Consider the following 10,655-nt stretch of genomic DNA (forward strand, 5'->3'; position numbering starts at 1 on the left):
TCTATCCAATACCTTGTCTGTCCCTGTCTATCCAATACCCTGTCTGTCCCTGTCTATCCAATACCCTGTCTGTCCCTGTCTATCCAATACCCTGTCTGTCCCTGTCTATCCACTACCTTGTCTGTCCCTGTCTATCCAATACCCTGTCTGTCCCTGTCTATCCAATACCCTGTCTGTCCCTGTCTATCCAATACCCAGTCTGTCCCTGTCTATCCAATACCCTGTCTGTCCCTGTCTATCCAATACCCTGTCTGTCCCTGTCTATCCAATACCCTGCCTGTCCCTGTCTATCCAATACCTTGTCTGTCCCTGTCTATCCCTGTCTATCCAATACCCTGTCTGTCCCTGTCTGTCCCTGTCTATCCAATACCTTGTCTGTCCCTGTCTATCCAATACCCTGCCTGTCCCTGTCTATCCAATACCCTGTCTGTCCCTGTCTATACAATACCCTGTCTGTCCCTATTTTCCCTGTCTGTCCCTGTCTGTCCCTGTCTGTCCCTCTTGTCCCTGTCTGTCCCTGTCTATCCAATACCCTGTCTGTCCCTATTTTCCCTGTCTGTCCCTGTCTGTCCCTGTCTGTCCCTCTTGTCCCTGTCTGTCCCGGAATCACAACAACAAACAGAATCACAACAACAACAACAAACGGAATCACAACAACAAACGGAATCACGACAACAACAAACGGAATCACAACAACAAACAGAATCACAACAACAACAAACGGAATCACAACAACAAACGGAATCACAACAACAAACGGAATCACGACAACAACAAACGGAATCACAACAACAAACACAAAAAAAGAAGCATCCTCTGAATGTAATTCAACTGAAAATTGAATCTCTCCTGTATCTGAGACCAGGGTGTCTCTTATCACTCCTGTATCTGAGACCAGGGTGTCTCTTATCACTCCTGTATCTGAGACCAGGGTGTCTCTTATCACTCCTGTATCTGAGACCAGGGTGTCTCTTATCACTCCTGTATCTGAGACCAGGGTGTCTCTTATCACTCCTGTATCTGAGACCAGGGTGTCTCTTATCACTCCTGTATCTTGTCAGACAGGGACAGACAATAGTAGGAGGGACAGACAGGGAGAGGAGGGACAGAGAGAGACAGACAAAGACAGACAGAGACAGGAGGGACAGACAGGGACAGACAGAGGCAGGAGGGACAGGCAGGGACAGATAAGGACAGGAGGAGCAGACAGGGACAGGAGGGACAGACAGGGACAGGAGGGACAGACAGGGACAGAGAGGGACAGACAGGGACAGACAAGGACAGGAGGAACAGACAGGGACAGGAGGACAGACAGGGACAGGAGGGACAGACAGGGACAGACAAGGACAGGAGGAACAGACATGGACAGGAGGACAGACAAGGACAGGAGGAACAGACAGGGACAGGAGGGACAGACAGGAACAGGAGGGACAGACAGGGACAGGAGGGACAGACAGGGACAGGAGGTACAGAGAGGGACAGAGAGGGACAGGAGGGACAGAGAGGGACAGACAGGGACAGACAGAGATGGGAGTGTTACACAGGGACACACAGAGACAGACAGGGACAGGAGGGACAGACAGGGACAGACAGAGACAGGAGGGACAGACAGGGACAGGCAGAGACAGACAGGGATGGGAGTGTTACACAGGGACAGACAGGGACAGAAGGGACAGACAGGGACAGGAGGGACAGACAGTGACAGGCAGAGACAGACAAGGACAGGAGGTGCAGACAGGGACAGGAGGGACAGACAGAGACAGGAGGGACAGACAGGGACAGAGAGAGACAGGAGGGACAGACAGGGACAGGAGGGACAGACAGGGACAGACAGAGACAGACAGAGACAGGAGGGACAGAGAGGGACAGACAGGGACAGACAGAGACAGGAGGGACAGAGAGGGACAGACAGGGAGAGGAGGGTTACACAGGGACAACAAGGACAGCTTAGTGGTTAGAGTGTAGAGGTGGCAGGTAGCCTAGTGGTTAGAGTGTAGAGGTGGCAGGTAACCTAGTGGTTAGAGTGTAGAGGTGGCAGGTAGCCTAGTGGTTAGAGTGTAGAGGTGGCAGGTAGCCTAGTGGTTAGAGTGTAGAGGTGGCAGGTAGCCTAGTGGTTAGAGTGTAGAGGTGGCAGGTAGTCTAGTGGTTAGAGTGTAGAGGTGGCAGGTAGCCTAGTGGTTAGAGTGTAGAGGTGGCAGGTAGCCTAGTGGTTAGAGTGTAGAGGTGGCAGGTAGCCTAGTGGTTAGAGTGTAGAGGTGGCAGGTAATCTAGTGGTTAGAGTGTAGAGGTGGCAGGTAGCCTAGTGGTTAGAGTGTAGAGGTGGCAGGTAGCCTAGTGGTTAGAGTGTAGAGGTGGCAGGCAGAGGTGTAGAGGTGGCAGGTAGCCTAGTGGTTAGAGTGTAGAGGTGGCAGGTAGTCTAGTGGTGAGAGTGTAGAGGTGGCAGGTAGTCTAGTGGTTAGAGTGTAGAGGTGGCAGGTAGTCTAGTGGTGAGAGTGTAGAGGTGGCAGGTAGTCTAGTGGTGAGAGTGTAGAGGTGGCAGGTAGTCTAGTGGTTAGAGTGTAGAGGTGGCAGGTAGTCTAGTGGTTAGAGTGTAGAGGTGGCAGGTAGTCTAGTGGTTAGAGTGTAGAGGTGGCAGGTAGTCTAGTGGTTAGAGTGTAGAGGTGGCAGGGTAGCCTAGTGGTTAGAGTGTAGAGGTGGCAGGTAGTCTAGTGGTTAGAGTGTAGAGGTGGCAGGTAGTCTAGTGGTTAGAGTGTAGAGGTGGCAGGTAGTCTAGTGGTTAGAGTGTAGAGGTGGCAGGGTAGCCTAGTGGTTAGAGTGTAGAGGTGGCAGGTAGTCTAGTGGTTAGAGTGTAGAGGTGGCAGGTAGTCTAGTGGTTAGAGTGTAGAGGTGGCAGGTAGCCTAGTGGTTAGAGTGTAGAGGTGGCAGGTAGCCTAGTGGTTAGAGTGTAGAGGTGGTAGGTAGACTAGTGGTTAGAAAGGTTGCTGGATCGAATCCCCGAGCTGACAAGGTAAAAATCTGTCGTTCTGTCACTGAACAAGGCAGTTAAACCCACTGTTCCTAGGCTGTCATTGAAAATAAGAATTTGTTCCGAACTGACTCATTGCCTAGATAAATAAAGGAGTGTGAAGGTGAACGGAAAGGCTCTGGAGCAACGAACCGCCCTTGCTGTCTCTGCCTGGCCGGCTCCCCTCTCTCCACTGGGATTCTCTGCCTCTAACCCTATTACAGGGGCTGAGTCACTGGCTTACTGGTGCTCTTCCATGCCGACCCTAGGAGGGGTGTGTCACTTGAGTGGGTTGAGTCACTGATGTGATCTTCCTGTCCGGGTTCATGCTGTGGGGGAGATCTTCGTGGGCTATACTCAGCCTTGTCTCAGGATGGTAAGTTGGTGGTTGAAGATAACCCTTCAGTGGTGTGGGGGCTGTGCTTTGGCAAAGTGGGTGGGGTTATATCCTGCCTGTTTGGCCCTGTCCGGGGGTGTCCTCGGATGGGGCCACAGTGTCTCCTGACCCCTCCTGTCTCAGCCTCCAGTATTTATGCTGCAGTAGTTTGTGTCGGGGGGCTAGGGTCAGTCTGATATATCTGGAGTATTTCTCCTGTCCTATTCGGTGTCCTGTGTGAATTTAAGTGTGCTCTCTCTAATTCTCTCTTTCTCTCTTTCTTTCTCTCAGAGGACCTGAGCCCTAGGACCATGCCTCAGGACTACCTGACATGATGACTCCTTGCTGTCCCCACTCCACCTGGCCGTGCTGCTGCTCCAGTTTCAACTGTTCTGCCTGCGGCTATGGAACCTGTTCACTGGATGTGCTACCTGTCCCAGACCTAATGTTTTCAACTCTTAATGATCGGCCATGAAAAGCCAACTGACATTTACTCCTGGGTTGCTGACTTGTTGCACCCTCGATAACTACTGTGGTTATTATTATCTGACACTGCTGGTCATCTATGAACATTTGAACATCTTGGCCGTGTTCTGTTATAATCTCCACCCGGCACAGCCAGAAGAGGACTGGCCACCCCACATAGCCTGGTTCCTCTCTAGGTTTTTCCTAGCCACCGTGCTTCTACACCTGCATTGCTTGCTGTTTGGGGTTTTAGGCTGGGTTTCTGTACAGCACTTTGAGATATCAGCTGATGTACGAAGGGCTATATAAATAAATTTGATTGGATAGACAGGGACAGGAGGGACAAGGACAGACAGGCACAGACAGGGACAGACAGGGACAAGAGGGACAGACAGGGACAGACAGGGACAAGAGGGAAAGACAGGGACAGACAGGGACAAGAGGGACAGACAGGGACAAGAGGGAAAGACAGGGACAGACAGGGACAAGAGGGAAAGACAGGGACAGACAGGGACAGACAGGGACAGACAGGGACAAGAGGGAAAGACAGGGGCAGACAGGGACAGACAGGGACAGACAGGGACAGACAGGGACAAGAGGGAAAGACAGGGACAGACAGGCAGGGTATTGGATAGACAGGGACAGACAAGGTATTGGATAGACAGGGACAGACAAGGTATTGGATAGACAGTAAACATTACACTCACAGAAGTTTCAAAAGAATAAAGACATTACAAATGTCATATTATAAATGTATGTACTGTGTTGTAACGATGTACAAATGGTTAAAGTACAAAAGGGAAAATAAATGAACATAAATAAGGGTTGTATTTACAATGGTGTTTGTTCTTCACTGGTTGCCCTTTTCTTGTGGCAACAGGTCACGAATCTTGCTGCTGTGATGACACACTGTGGTATTTCCCCCAGTAGATATGGGAGTTTATCAAAATTGGATGTGTGGATCTGTGTAATCTGAGAGAAATATGTGTCTCTAATATGGTCAGGAGGTTAGGAAGTGCAGCTCCGATTTCACCAGGTGCACAGTGCACAGAGGCAACACAGCCTCCCCATACCATCACACTACCGCCAACACCATGCTTGACATTTGGTATGAGGTTCTTACTGTGGAATGCAGTGTTTTGGGTTTTGGCGTAATGAGATTCATGTCGTCCACAAAGTTGACTCCAGTTTACCGAAAAGCACCTGGATGATCATCAAGACTCTTGGAAGAATATTGTATGGACAGATGAATTAAAAGTATAACTCTGGACGACATGGGTACCATTATGCCTGGCGAAAACCAAACACTGCATTCCACAGTAAGAACCTCCTACCAACGGTCCAGCATGGTGGTGGTAGTGTGGTGGTTTGGGGTCCAGCATGGTGGTGGTAGTGTGATGGTTTGGGGTCCAGCATGGTGGTGGTAGTGTGATGGTTTGGGGTCCAGCATGGTGGTGGTAGTGTGATGGTTTGGGGTCCAGCATGGTGGTGGTAGTGTGATGGTTTGGGGTCAGCATGGTGGTGGTAGTGTGATGGTTTGGGGTCAGCATGGTGGTGGTAGTGTGATGGTTTGGGGTCAGTATGGTGGTGGTAGTGTGATGGTTTGGGGTCAGCATGGTGGTGGTAGTGTGATGATAGTGTGATGGTTTGGGGTCCAGCATGGTGGTGGTAGTGTGATGGTTTGGGGTCCAGCATGGTGGTGGTAGTGTGATGGTTTGGGGTCAGCATGGTGGTGGTAGTGTGATGGTTTGGGGTCAGCATGGTGGTGGTAGTGTGATGGTTTGGGGTCCAGCATGGTGGTGGTAGTGTGATGGTTTGGGGTCAGCATGGTGGTGGTAGTGTGATGGTTTGGGGTCAGCATGGTGGTGGTAGTGTGATGGTTTGGGGTCAGCATGGTGGTGGTAGTGTGATGGTTTGGGGTCCAGCATGGTGATGGTAGTGTGATGGTTTGGGGTCCAGCATGGTGGTGGTAGTGTGATGGTTTGGGGTCAGCATGGTGGTGGTAGTGTGATGGTAGTGTGATGGTTTGGGTTCAGCATGGTGGTGGTAGTGTGATGGTTTCGGGTCCTGCATGGTGGTGGTAGTGTGATGGTTTGGGGTCAGTATGGTGGTGGTAGTGTGATGGTTTGGGGTCAGTATGGTGGTGGTAGTGTGATGGTTTGGGGTCAGTATGGTGGTGGTAGTGTGATGGTTTGGGGTCCAGCATGGTGGTGGTAGTGTGATGGTTTGGGGTCAGCATGGTGGTGGTAGTGTGATGGTTTGGGGTCAGCATGGTGGTGGTAGTGTGATGGTTTGGGGTCCAGCATGGTGGTGGTAGTGTGATGGTTTGGGGTCCAGCATGGTGGTGGTAGTGTGATGGTTTGGGGTCAGCATGGTGGTGGTAGTGTGATGGTTTGGGGTCAGCATGGTGGTGGTAGTGTGGTGGTTTGGGGTCCAGCATGGTGGTGGTAGTGTGATGGTTTGGGGTCAGCATGGTGGTTGTAGTGTGATGGTTTGGGGTCCAGCATGGTGGTTGTAGTGTGATGGTTTGGGGTCAGCATGGTGGTGGTAGTGTGGTGGTTTGGGGTCCAGCATGGTGGTGGTAGTGTGATGGTTTGGGGTCAGCATTGTTGTGGTAGTGTGATGATTTGGGGTCAGCATGGTGGTGGTAGTGTGATGGTTTGGGGTCCAGCATGGTGGTGGTAGTGTGATGGTTAGGGGTCCAGCATGGTGGTGGTAGTGTGATGGTTTGGGGTCAGCATGGTGGTTGTAGTGTGATGGTTTGGGGTCCAGCATGGTGGTTGTAGTGTGATGGTTTGGGGTCAGCATGGTGGTGGTAGTGTGATTGTTTGGGGTCAGCATGGTGTTGGTAGTGTGATTGTTTGGGGTCAGCATGGTGGTGGTAGTGTGGTGGTTTGGGGTCCAGCATGGTGGTGGTAGTGTTATGGTTTGGGGTCAGCATGGTGTTGGTAGTGTGATGGTTTGGGGTCAGCATGGTGGTGGTAGTGTGATGGTTTGGGGTCCAGCATGGTGGTGGTAGTGTGATGGTTAGGGGTCCAGCATGGTGGTGGTAGTGTGATGGTTTTGGGGAGGCTTTGCTTCCTCAAGACCTGGACGACTTGCCTGAATAGAAGGAACCATGAATTCTGCTCTGTATCAGAGAATATCAGGCCATCTGTTTGTGAGCTGAAGCTGAAGCCCAGTCAGGTCTCACAGCAAGACAATTATCCAAAACACACAATCCAATCTACATGAAAATGGCTAAAAAAGCAACACATGTAGGAATGACCTAGTCAAGGTCCAGACCTAATCCCAGTTGAGATGTTGTGGGGGGACTTGAAATGAGCAGTTCATGCTTGAAAACCCACAAATGTATCTGTGTTAAAGCAGTACTGCATGGAAGAGTGGGCCACAATTCCTCCACAGTGACGTGAGAGACTGATCGACAACTACAGGAAGTGGTTGGTTGGAGTCATTGCATCTACAGTAAATTCCTCCACAGCGACGTGAGAGACTGATCAATAACTACAGGAAGTGTTTGGTTGGTCAACAACTACAGGAAGTGTTTGGTTGGAGTCATTGTAGCTACAGTAAATTCCTCCACAGCGACGTGAGAGACTGATCAATAACTACAGGAAGTGTTTGGTTGGTCAATAACTACAGGAAGTGTTTGGTTGGTCAACAACTACAGGAAGTGTTTGGTTGGAGTCATTGCAGCTACAGTAAATTCCTCCACAGCGACGTGAGAGACTGATCAATAACTACAGGAAGTGTTTGGTTGGTCAATAATTACAGGAAGTGTTTGGTTGGTCAACAACTACAGGAAGTGTTTGGTTGGTCAATAACTACAGGAAGTGTTTGGTTGGTCAACAACTACAGGAAGTGTTTTGTTGGTCAACAACTACAGGGAGTGTTTGGTTGGTCAACAACTACAGGAAGTGTTTGGTTGGTCAATAACTACAGGAAGTGTTTGGTTGGTCAATAACTACAGGAAGTGTTTGGTTGGAGTCATTCCAAATGTGGAACAACCAGTTATTGACTGTAGGTTGAGTGCAAATACTTTTTCACACATCACTCTGTCTCTCACACACACCAGCCCCCTTTGCTCTCACTTACAAACACACACACACACACAAACACATACACACACATACACACACACACACTTCACACCGGCTGTCCTGTGCCAGTCCCTAGAGTGTTAACAGGTCAATAAATCTGTCCCGTGCCAGTCCGTAGAGTGTTAACAGGTTGAATCATCTGTCCCATGCCAGTCCATAGAGTGTTAACAGGTTGAATCATCTGTCCCATGCCAGTCCCTAGAGTGTTAACAGGTCGATGAATCTGTCCCGTGCCAGTCCCTAGAGTGTTAATAGGTCGATGAATCTGTCCCGTGCCAGTCCCTAGAGTGTTAACAGGTCGATAAATCTGTCCCGTGCCAGTCCCTAGAGTGTTAACAGGTCAATGCATTTGTCCTGTGCCAGTCCCCAGAGTGTTAACAGGTCGATGAATCTGTCCCGTGCCAGTCCCTAGAGTGTTAACAGGTCGATGAATCTGTCCCGTGCCAGTCCTCAGAGTGTTAACAGGTTGAATCATCTGTCCCATGCCAGTCCCTAGAGTGTTAACAGGTCGATGAATCTGTCCCGTGCCAGTCCCCAGAGTGTTAACAGGTTGAATCATCTGTCCCGTGCCAGTCCCCAGAGTGTTAACAGGTCGATGAATCTGTCCCGTGCCAGTCCCCAGAGTGTTAACAGGTTGAATCATCTGTCCCCTGCCAGTCCCCAGAGTGTTAACAGGTCCTGTCTGGGTTGGAGTGGTGCAGGCCTCAGTAGACCACTTGACACTTGGCAGCACACGTCAACAATCCAACCTGCTACTGTTGGAGACACATGAACTTCCTGTTGTTGTGGTTGTTGTTATTGTTGCCGTTTCCTGTTTAGACTGTTTTGGTATGGTCATATCCTCTCTCTCTCTCTCTCTGTCTCTCTCCAGAGTTATCAGTCTCTCTCTCTCTCTCTCTCTCTCCAGAGTTATCAGTCCCTCTCTCTCTCTGTCTCTCTCCAGAGTTATCAGTCTCTCTCTCTCTCTCTCTCTCTCTCTCTCTCTCTCTCTCTCTCTCTCTCTCTCTCTCTCTCTCTCTCTCTCTCTCCAGAGTTATCAGTCTCTCTCTCTCTCTCTCTCTCTCTCTCCAGAGTTATCAGTCTCTCTCTCTCTCTCTCCGTGGCTGTTGGCCAAATAGTAGTTCCAACGATTAAATGATTAAAAAATAAATAAAAAGGGGAACATCATAAAATTGTCTTTTAGGCAAAAAGTTATATTCTAGAATATGACTCACCACACTGGGACAGGATACGACATGTCAGTTAGACTAAACAAGGTGGTGATGATGACGCACAACAGGTAAACAAACCATTAGCACAGTTTGACTGCCATGCCCATGAAGGTAAATACATTGGAACTACACGACGTAACAACACAGTTGATGTGTATAACACAGTGTGCATTCCCTAAATGGTGCCAAGACGATGCTGTGATCTTTTTGCTAGTTTCCTTACTGGAAGGATAGAAATTCTCCCATAGGGATTCTCTAAAAATATATATTTATGTGTAAATTGTTTTGTCTATTTTCTCTCTGTATATTCAGTCTGTACATTCTGTTAGTATATTCTGTCAGTATATTCTGTCAGTATATTCTGTCTGTATATTCAGTCTGTATATTCTGTCAGTATATTCTGTCAGTATATTCTGTCTGTATATTCTGTCAGTACATTCTGTCTGTATATTCTGTTAGTATATTCTGTCAGTATATTCTGTCAGTATATTCTGTCTGTATATTCTGACAGTCCATTCTGTCTGTATATTCTGTCTGTATATTCTGTCAGACCATTCTGCCAGTCCATTCTGTCTGTATATTCTGTCTGTATATTCTGTCAGTATATTCTGTCAGTATATTCTGTCTGTATATTCTGTCAGTATATTCTGTCAGTATATTCTGTCTGTATATTCTGTCAGTATATTCTGTCAGTATATTCTGTCAGTACATTCTGTCAGTATATTCTGTCTGTATATTCTGTTGATATATTCTGTCAGTATATTCTGTCAGTACATTCTGTCAGTATATTCTGTCTGTATATTCTGTCTGTATATTCTGTCAGTATATTCTGTCTGTATATTCTGTTGATATATTCTGTCAGTATATTCTGTCAGTACATTCTGTCTGTATATTCTGTCTGTATATTCTGTCAGACCATTCTGCCAGTCCATTCTGTCTGTATATTCTGTCTGTATATTCTGTCAGTATATTCTGTCTGTATATTCTGTCAGTATATTCTGTCAGTATATTCTGTCTGTATATTCTGTCAGTATATTCTGTCAGTATATTCTGTCAGTACATTCTGTCAGTATATTCTGTCTGTATATTCTGTTGATATATTCTGTCAGTATATTCTGTCAGTACATTCTGTCAGTATATTCTGTCTGTATATTCTGTCAGTATATTCTGTCTGTATATTCTGTCTGTATATTCTGTCAGTATATTCTGTCTGTATATTCTGTCAGTACATTCTGTCTGTATATTCTGTCAGTATAATCTGTCTGTATATTCTGTCTGTATATTCTGTCTGTATATTCTGACAGTCCATTCTGTCAGACCATTCTGCCAGTCCATTCTGTCTGTACATTCTGTCTGTATATTCTGTCAGTACATTCTGTCAGTATATTCTGTCTGTATATTCTGCCAGTATATTCTGTCTGTATATTGTTACTCACATACACACATCACAAACAATAATTATCTAATGTTAATCTCAACAAAATGACAAGTCCATCACA

This window comes from Oncorhynchus clarkii, chromosome 4, assembly GCF_045791955.1.
Source record: "Oncorhynchus clarkii lewisi isolate Uvic-CL-2024 chromosome 4, UVic_Ocla_1.0, whole genome shotgun sequence".
In the NCBI taxonomy this organism is placed as follows: domain Eukaryota; kingdom Metazoa; phylum Chordata; class Actinopteri; order Salmoniformes; family Salmonidae; genus Oncorhynchus; species Oncorhynchus clarkii.